The sequence below is a fragment of the Coenobita brevimanus genome, unplaced genomic scaffold (genome assembly GCF_032717465.1).
Source record: "Coenobita brevimanus isolate Jiangsu-jjx unplaced genomic scaffold, ASM3271746v2 jjx.HiC_scaffold_1230, whole genome shotgun sequence".
NCBI classification, from domain to species: Eukaryota; Metazoa; Arthropoda; class Malacostraca; order Decapoda; family Coenobitidae; genus Coenobita; species Coenobita brevimanus.
This window is the reverse complement of record NW_027642046.1, coordinates 639-11,096: the sequence shown is the minus strand read 5'-3', so window position 1 is coordinate 11,096 and position 10,458 is coordinate 639. Positions and strand designations below refer to the sequence as shown.

The 10,458-nt window shown below is 41.9% G+C and overlaps 1 pseudogene; it reads right to left on the bottom strand.

Moving 5' to 3' along the window:
• Positions 1-401: 401 nt before the first annotated feature.
• Positions 402-10,109, bottom strand: LOC145389538 (small ribosomal subunit protein uS10m pseudogene; annotated as a pseudogene).
• Positions 10,110-10,458: the final 349 nt, after the last annotated feature.

Sequence of the window (10,458 nt, the reverse complement as noted above, 5' to 3'; positions counted from 1 at the left end):
TTCTCCCACCAGTTCTGAGGTTGGGCTATGTGGAATTTGTTTTGACTAGTGGGAAACAAATCTGTAGTGTCCTTCATTGACTTTCATGCTGCCTGATGTAAGCCAAGTCGAATGGGGCCCAGTAAATCTCACAACCACCTACACACACCTCTGCTCATAAATGCTCAAAAGCCTTTACTGCTTTTGCTGAGTACCTGTACTTCAGCACAAATTACATTATGTAATCTTGTACAATACAATCTACTAAATCCACAAAACTGTCTGAACATAGTGGTTACCAGTTAGGCAAAAGGGCAATGGCCAAAGTTGAAAACATGACAGGATGAAGGACTAAAACAACAACAACTATATATACATTACTAACCTACTGATGAAGCAGTGATGATGCAGGCGTCTGATGATCAAACCGACACTTCTGATGATGGTTTGACATGTTGGGGAAGCTTCTGGAGTTCATGCTGTGGATGATACACTCATTAGCAAAGCAAAAACTATTCAATATTAGGCAATGTCAGCAATAAAAATAAATTACTTGACTGCAATCCAATACACTGATGTTAGTAACAAACCATACAAAGTATGGCTGTATGCACAAGTTAGAGTAAGCACTTCACTCATGCATTAGAAATCTATCTATTTCTATTTTTCTATTGCCAGACACCATAATCCCGTAAAGGGTGGCCATTTGACACTGAGTTAGTTGTTTTACAGGGAGGGGCACCAACCCTCCACCAACCCACTTGTTGACACGTAGGGAGCACGTATGGTTTGGTTATATGGTTACCACCCAGCGTTGTAAATGGTTTCTTGGCTTACAGGAAACCATTTGGCTTGTCACTCAATGTAAAGCCACCTGTAAAGGAAAGAAAAGGCATAAGAAGTGACAGGAAAGATAGGAGAAATAGGAAGAGAGGAGGGCAGGCACAGAAAAAGAATGATAAAAGCTAAGGAAGTAGGCAGCACTACATCAAGTGAGTGGATGATGGTCGCAGAGAATATTCATCACCATTACCATCATCATAATCTGTGACACTTGCTCCCTACTGCAAACCCTCCACTGACAAGGATAACCAGGAGAAATGTCTCCAGTCTACACTGTTTTCTCACATACCCCTCCCCTCTCTCTCTCTCTCTTACACCCCTCTTCCTTTTCCTTCTTCCCTCACCAATGGACTGCTTCATTCTCTTCTTCCCTAGCAGATATGGTTGGCCTTTTCCTATATTAGCCATCTCTTAATCAGGACAACTTTGGTACTTTATTCCAGCAAATGCCAAACATTATTCAGCCGAGAGAGAGTACATAACCATAAAATTAATACTGGTACCCTCTCACACTTGACAACTCTTGTATTCTATTCTAGCTAATGTTATATGCTTTTATTCACCTGAATGGGAGTCACAGGAGGGTGATGGATTTAATGTCTATCTATCTATCTATTGCCAGACGCCTCAATCCCGTTTGGGGTGGCCACAAACAAATCGCCTCCAAGTCGCCCTGTCCCCCGCCATTTCACTCCCCTGCTCCCAACTCACACCCCCCTCTCATATACCTCTCCACCCCATCTCTCCATCTCATCCTCGGCCTCCCCCACCCTCTTTCCCCCTCCACCTCACTCACATACACTCTCTTCGTCAGTCTAAAAACAAACCCTCAAGGAAGTAACAAAGAAGTTCACTTAAACATATAGATGCAGCTCTTCTTCTACACATAACTATACTACCTACTACACACCATGTCCCACAAGCTATTCAAAATCCTAGAAAAGGGACCTGTGTACTGTAAAGAGTACCTAGTCACTCTACAAGGTAAAAATGTGAAAAATCTAAAAAAGAGTTCACAGAAGGCCAAGAAAGCATTCATTACAATTAAAGGGTTAAGGCCAGGGCATCCATCAAGCAGCCTAAGGGCAAAATGTGGCCTACCTCAGATTATCAAATCAATTGGTAACAAGTAAATCATTAAGATACCTTACTGACTCCCCACAACCTCTTTCTCTTCACATTGTTGCAGCTCTATCCTCCTACTACTGCTTTTCACTGATCGCTGCTTTTCTGAAATGTCTACTATAACCTTCCCCAAGTACAATGGGTGTGAAGTATTCATCTATCAATGCACTGTCACCTTTTTCTGTCCAGTTCTTCAACAAAGGAAGTAATCTATATTCTCAAGCTTTCATGTAAGCAATGGGCCAACTCTGGAACACTCTTCCACAATATGAATTTCTCTCTGCCTACAACCTTAATTCTTGTGCATCCAATTTGTCCAATTACCTCAAAATGAACACACCTTGATTTTGGTTCTCTTGTTTATTTTTTCGACGAGAAGAGAAATTTCTTTGCAGGCTTCAACCATTTGGCTCATTCCTTTTTTTTAATACTGTTTTATTATTATTATTATTAATAAAACACAAAGAAAACTAGCAAGTATGTCTGGCCTAACCACATACCTGTTGTTACCATTTTTTAAAAATAATCAATAGAAAATCATACAACACTACATTTACTATGCCCCATAATGAAAGACAGTACAAATAAATATACAGAATATATTCTTCTCCATAATTAAAGATGGCAGACATAAACATACTCTGCCTCAAGAGGAAAGATGGCCCATATAAACACACCTGTACTTTGCCCCATAAGCTATGAGGGTGGACATAAACATATCTGTACTGTCACATATAGAAAGATGGCAACTACACATAAATGTACTCTGCACTGTGAGGAAGGAGGGTGGTGGGGGACAGGCAGTGAGATCCCTGATAAAGGTGAGTGCTGCCTTGTACTTCCAGCTGGGAATGCAGCACCACCAGATAAGAAAATGTTTTGGCTACTTGGAGAACTCTGCTTAGGGCTAGAAACTCTAGGGGTATATCATCAGTGGCAGAGGCTCTTCACAGCACCTCTTCCTTAGTGATTTAACTGGCACTTTACACAAACACACATCCCTCTTTTTATTTTATTTATATTGCTTTCCTATCAGCATAATTTGCATCAATAATATACAAGAGGACATTAAGGTGTTCTGTGCATAACAAATTTCTATGGAAGAGGTGCTAAAAATCTGAAAAACCACAGAGAACAGAACCCTAAGATGCTAAAAAGTATAAATAACAACATGTGGAGGTTTTCCTTTACCAGCACAACATGAAGAACTCTGCTTATGGATTGTAAACTCTGAGAGGCTATAATGTGCAGATATTTAAAAAGAAAAAAACAGGCATTATTCTATACCAATGATACTCAAAGGATTCTGCTGATCGGTATGGAACTCTTGAACATTAAAACGAATTCTACAGTACCCAGAATAATAAAATAAAAAATAATTTGATTTTACACCAGGTATTCCCGAAGGGCTAAGGCGTTGCCCCTGGGTAGAGGACTTTGGATTGGAGCGTGTAGCATTTTATGACTGGATGCCCTTCCTGATGTCTACCAATGACCCTTGGGTGGATTCGATCCTCCGACCCTTCGGCCAGAGAGGAGCGTTCTAACCCACTGAGCCACAGCTGTACCCAGAAATCTACATATTAAAATTTCTTCAGTTGATGTATTTTCTGCCATTACTGGCCTCAGTACTAACAAGGCATATGGGCCTGATGGGGTCCCTCCTGTTGTTCTCAAAAACTGTGCTTCTGTGCTTACACCCTGCCTAGGCAAACTATTTCGCCTTTGTCTGTCAACTTGTACCTTTCCTTCTTGCTGGAAGTTTGCTCTCATTCAGCCAGTCCCAAAGAAGGGTGACCACTCCCAACCCTCCAACTATCGTCCAATTGCTTTAACGTCCTGTATTTCAAAAGTTTTCGAGTCAATTCTTAATAGAAAAATTTTAAGGCATCTTTCCTATCACAACCTTCTTTCCGATCGTCAGTATGGGTTCCGTCAGGGACGCTCCACTGGCGATCTTCTCATCTACCTTTCAGACTCCTGGTCATCCTCCTTTCGGGACTTTGGCGAAAGCTTTGCCATTGCACTTGACATCTCAAAGGCTTTCGATCGAGTCTGGCATAAATCTTTAATTTCCAAACTGCCCTCCTACGGTTTCTATCCTTCTATCTGTGCCTTCATCGCTAGCTTCCTTTCTGGTCGTTCTATAGCTGCTGTCGTAGACGGCCATCGTTCTTCTCCTAGATCTATCAACAGTGGTGTTCCTCAGGGCTCTGTCCTATCACCAACTCTCTTCCTTTTATTCATCAATGATCTTCTAAGCTGTACATCTAACCCTATCCACTCATACGCTGATGACTCCACCCTTCACCTTTCCATTCGGTTCCCGCAACGCCCATCTCAACAGTTACTTCAACAAACAAGGGATGAGGCTATGGCACACCTAATGTCTGACTTGGCTCATATCTCTGACTGGGGTAAAAATAATATGGTTGTCTTTAATGCATCTAAGACTCAGTTCTTACACCTATCAACCCGACAAAATCTTCCACAGGTATACCCACTAATGTTTAATAATATTCAGATTAATCCTGCATCATCCTTGAACATGCTTGGGGTTTCATTTACTCGGGACTTATCTTGGAAAGATCATATTACATCTCTTGTAAAATCTGCTTCCAAGAGATTGGGTGTGCTAAGCCGACTCCGCTCTTTCTTTACCCCTGCACAATTGTTGACTCTATACAGGGGTTTTATCCGCCCCTGTGTGGAGTACAACTCTCATGTGTGGGGAGGCTCCCCACATACAGCTCTTCTCAATAGGGTGGAGTCAAAGGCTTTTCGTCTCATTAACTCTCCTCCTCTTACTGACTCCCTTCAACCTCTGTCTCTTCGTCGCACTGTTGCATCTTTATGTCTTTTCTATCGCTACTTTAATGGTCACTGCTCCTCTGAACTGTCTGCTTGCATTCCTCCACCTCTACGACGGGCACGTAGCACCCGTCTGGCAGCAAACTCACATCCCTTTTCTGTCCAACTCTCTAATGCAAGAGTTAACCGTTACTCCCAGTCTTTCATTTATGCAACAGGTCAGCTCTGGAACTGTCTCCCTCTGTCTGTATTTCCTTCTGCCTATGATCTCCAGTCTTTCAAACGTAGTGTGTCCAGGCATCTCAAAATGATCGGATCTTGAATTTGGCTCTCTGTTGTATTTTGTTTTTCTCTTGGAGGGAACTGTTACTGCGGGCTCATGCCTTTGGTTCCTTCTTCCTCGCATAAAAAAAAAAATAAGTCAAGGGCAAAAGTCTATCTCCTTTTCCACTGCATCTCCTTCACGCTTAGGCATGTCCATCACTTTCCCCCCTGATGCATTACTAAAAGAGCAACATGTGCAGACAGAAAAATATACCACAACTCTCACAGTTTAGGATATCAGCCAGCAGAGGAAAGCAAGAAGTAGGAGAAGTGAAATATTAAGGCAGAGAAACATACAAGCCTCTCTCAGCTTAAGAATACTAACCTGCTGAGGAAAGTGACAAGATGAAGAGGTGAAATATTAGGGCAAAGAAACATAACAAGCCACTCTCAGTTAAGGAATATTAGCGAAAAAGAGAAAGTGACAAGCAGATGTGGATGTGATAGGAAGCGTTGTGAGGAACACACTGAGGTGGTTTGGCCATGTGGAGAGGATGGAGGGTGAAAGACTGACAAAGAGAGTGTATATGAGTAAGGTGGAGGGTGGAAGAGGGAGGGGGAGACCGAGGATGAGATGGAGGGATGGGGTGGAGAGGTATATGAGAGAGGGGGGTGTGAGTTGGGAGCAGGGCAGTGAAATGGCGGGGGACAGGGCGACTTGGAGGCGATTTGTTTGTGGCCACCCCAAACGGGATTGAGGCGTCTGGCAATAGATAGATAGACAAGCAGAGGAGGTGTAATATTAAGGCTGAAAAACACCCCAAGCATCTCACATCTTAGGAATTTTAACCAGCAAGAATAATGGAAAGCAGAAGAGGTGAACTATTTGAGCACAGAAACAGACAAAGGCTCTCACAGTTAAAGAATACTAGCCAGCTGAGGACAGTGTAAAGGAGTATGAGTGAAACATGATGCAAATCTTTATCACCAACTGCACCGCAGCTATCTGAAGGGTTTTGTTTAGGGTGAGACACTCTATAATGCTAAAAAGAAAATGCTTAATGCATAAAAATTTATCCTCATCATTATCCTGACCCTATTTCCCATCACAAAAATGGAGGGTAGGATTCTAGAGTATAGAAATGTAAAAAAACAACAGCCAATTATACATCAATGCCTTCAAGGTGTAGGGAGCCTGGGGCTAGGCTATTGGAGTCAAGTATACTTGAGGGCAGATGACCAGCATACTTCCCATACCTCTGGGGTGTAGGACTTGAGGTTAGACTACTAAGCACAGTATATTTAAGAGCAGATGACCTGCCTGCATCTCTTGATGGTATTACATGACTGAAAAGTCTCCAGTCACCTCTCAAGGATCAAACCTATGCAGGGCTGCCACTCCAACTGGAATGCTCTAACCACCAGACACCTTGCCACTCACCACAGCTACTCAAAGGCTTATGTTGTGGGTGGAAAATTGCAAGATGTTAAAAGGACTTCCTTATGCCTAGAAATGTATCCTCATCCTAACTGTATTTCCCACCACCAAAATGGTAGGCAGGATCCTAGAAATGTAAAAAATAACAAAACATGACACCTTATAATTAACAACGCTACTCAGGAAGTACCGCATTAAGTTTCAGCCGATAATCAAATACAATTTTCAAAATATGCTTCACATTGTCTGGCTGAACTGTGGAGGGGGGGGGGTTCTCTACAATTTTTCTGTCATAAACAACTCACTTACTACATTAGGAGGCAGGATAGTTACTAAGTACAGTAACAGACAGCTCAGGAATTTGCAACAAACATTTCAAAAAGAGAACCCTCAATAGAAATCAAACAATGTCATAAAACACATTTCAATTTTTGAAATGATTCTGCTAATTTAATGCACTCTGGTATGTATTGTTTACTGGCTTCACTTCATAACTCTAAAGTTCATGACATGGCACCTGACGCTCCATAGCTATGCACTCCAATGCCCAGCAATTTCATTACCAAATAATATTTTCTTACACGACAGATGGGAGCACCCATCATCCACTCACTCAGTGAAGTACTGCCTTCGGGTCTCTCTACACTACGTGACAGGCCAAATGGTTTCTTGTGAACCAAGAAACCATTTACAATGTTGGGTTGGGTAGTGCCTCGCTATGCAGTCCCTCATCCCTGGGGTCACACTCAATTACCTCATCCCCGGTCTTTTTCGGTCTGCCTCTTACAACCCTACATCAGATGTTCACTCTTCTCACCTTCCCCACCCAACTGTCATTCTCCATCCACTCCCCATGCCCAAACCATCTCAATCCATCCCTCCTCATCACAACACCAATGCACTCCAGTCCCATCCTTCCTCTCAACTCTTCAATCATAATACCCCCACGACTAGAAGAAAATGACAAATCCCATTTTGCCTTCATCCAAGTGTAGGGACCTGAGATTAGGCTACCATTAATTCAGACCAGAGCCCCTGGTGCCTCAACAAGACAGAAAAACCCCTGGCCATCTCCTGGACTTCAACCACAGCATATGCCACAATATGCTCTGACCAGGGCACTCTACTAATTGCACCACCCGATGTAATTTCATTATTGCATAATGATTCCTGACCTTCAGCTCAGATGCACAATGTTCACAACCACCCTGGCTTTCATTCATCAAACATTCAAATTTCAACAATACGCTTAAATGGTTCTCACCCTGGTAACTTTCATAGCGACACCCTCTGGAAGATTACGCTGGATATACTCAAGGTAGGTGTAGCAGTAGACTGTGTGAGGCGCGGGAGTGATAAAGTGAGGAAATGGGTTCTGGCTTCATACTGCACTCGGTGTTTCTTGTGGATGTGCACCGACTTCAGTAATGTCCACCGTTTTATGTGCTTTGTGGGCCAAGCTCTGTGAAAGATATAAGCTTTTATACTGATTTATATTTTTCTCTATTGGGCTATAGAGTTACTTGTGGAAAGGCATACAGATATTTCTTAAACTATATTTCAGTTAAACAGGGAGGCTTGATCCTGCAGCTGGATACCTTCACATGGTGGAACTGACATAGCAAAAACTGCCTGGTTATTCAAACATTCTCAACTCCATCCCAATCCCCCTAAAAGAGGATGGTGAACTGTAAGAGAAATCCAGTTTCAATCTACAGTCCACCCAGATCACATTCAGATAAACCTGGGGTCACAAGTTCACAACAACAACAACAACAACACAGAGGATTCAACTTTTGTCTTATGGCTTACAGCCTTGGTGGGGAGAAGCTGAGTTTTCAAGTCTGTAATTACTGAAACTTTTTTTTTTAACCTAGGGATAAAGGAGACTAAATGCCACCAATGAATTCCACATGTTTCACATGTTTCACAAGAAACTACCAGGGATAAAAGAGACTAGTGCCCTCTCTCCCAATGAGTTCCTGTAGAGTACGACACGCTCACCACCCAACACCTGTGTTTTGAACAACCTCATTCCTCTCATACCATGTAAGGGGAGAATGTACAACTGCAGATGAAATTACCACTTCACTCTTTCGTCAAACGGTTAGGTGACCCTACCATAACGTTCTGAAACTTTGCTGGGCACCACAGATTGCAACACTGGGTTTTAAAACTCACTGTTCACTAACCTCATTATTTATCCTACTGATTTATAGTATTGAAATGTATCAATATTTATGCTTATAATTCTACCTCAAGATTTCTTTCTCCTTGGCACAAAACAGATGCAACAGCCTTCTTAAACATTTTCCCACCCTATGTGAATGCAAAAAAACTGCTCTAAAATGATGGTGATACTGCCACAATTACAATGCTACTGAATAAGGTAGGTATAAGACTAATCTACTGCCTATCTTTAGCTAACAACCTTTATCCACTACCCAGAAAATGTTACAAAGACAATGAAGGTGTGTAAAAATTAGTCACCAAGTCTCTACGATTACATATTTTTTGTATTACAGTATTTCTTCTGCCTAAAGACATTTACATTCAGCTAGGGCAAGATTTAGGATGGGGGTTGGTAGAGATATGTTTACCATGTTGAATAAAACCATCTGAAGGTAACAAGAACAAACTATAAAAGGACGAAGCCATATGGAAAGGTTACGTATAAATGAGGCTTGGGGTGGAAGACAATGAAGTGGACTTATGATTAACAGGAAGGAATGAGCCTAAGTAAAAGAGGGTCACAGTGTCAAGACAATGGGGACATAAAGAGAGAGAGAGAGAGAGAGAGAGAGAATGTGTGTGTTTAAGGGCTCTGAGTTTTGCTTCCTCATTCTCCAGTGTTTCTTTGGATGTTATTCATGGAAGTTGGTATTTATCAACTTTTTATGTTCACCAAAGGATTGCTTAAAAACTGCACTGATATTTTTGCAACTTAAGCACATATGACGTAGTTCATTTACATAATGTTTTTGACATATCAGATAGAGCCAGGATATCGGGGGCTTGAATGGTGAGCGAATCGAAGCGTGGCCCATTGGATCGGGCAAATTTGGCCTGTCTGGACGTTGTTACTGTGCACTCTGCCCTAGGGTGGGAAAGGAGGTCCGGATGATGATGATGACTGACCTTTTTTCCCACATGGCTAGGGTAAGGTATGATCCTTAACATAATGGATGGATGGAGAAGCTGCAATGAATTATAAATGATATGAAATTGGAGATGCTATGGAACACTTGGAATGAGGAGATGCCAAGAGAGGGGTGGAAAAGTAGTAAGACCAACCCTCCACCCACCTATGTCTCTGTTATGCAATCTTCTCCCCCATCAGGAGCACAGGGGCCTGGGATGGGCTAATTAATTTAGATAATTAAAGCAAGAGTCATTATATCACTCACACTTGAATGGTATTCTGTATGCAATAAACCCCAACTACATCTCATATTTAAAGCCTGATGTGTCACATATGGTTAATAAGACAAAAAGTAGGTTGAACTAACATGTCCTGAACTGTACTTCCAAGGTGAGATGCAGCGGTGGAGAGGAAGGTGAGGTATGATGGTAGCACCGCTGGGTCATGTCCTCGGCACTCCACATCAATTACGCTATACAGACGGTCAGGCTCACCATCATCCACAACCTGCAATAATATCATTACCTATTAACACTTTCACTCCAGTGATGTACTTTATGTTTCTGCTAGCCCTAGATGATGTTATTTAGCCAAGGCAACACTTTTTCACAGTGGAAGGCAAAACAACGTATACCTTCAGCCCTTTGCCAAAGGTTAAAATATGCTGCATTAATAAATTTGTCTAGTTTTAGCAAGAATACAATAAAAATGTCACCTGACCAAAGGTGTTAAGAGGAAAAGCTGGTACCATAACTACTGATCAACATCTTTTTCTTGTCACACACCAGTACAGGGTAGTTACATAAGTCTTGTCATACACAGTCATTCATAATTAAACATGCCTGATATACTGTAC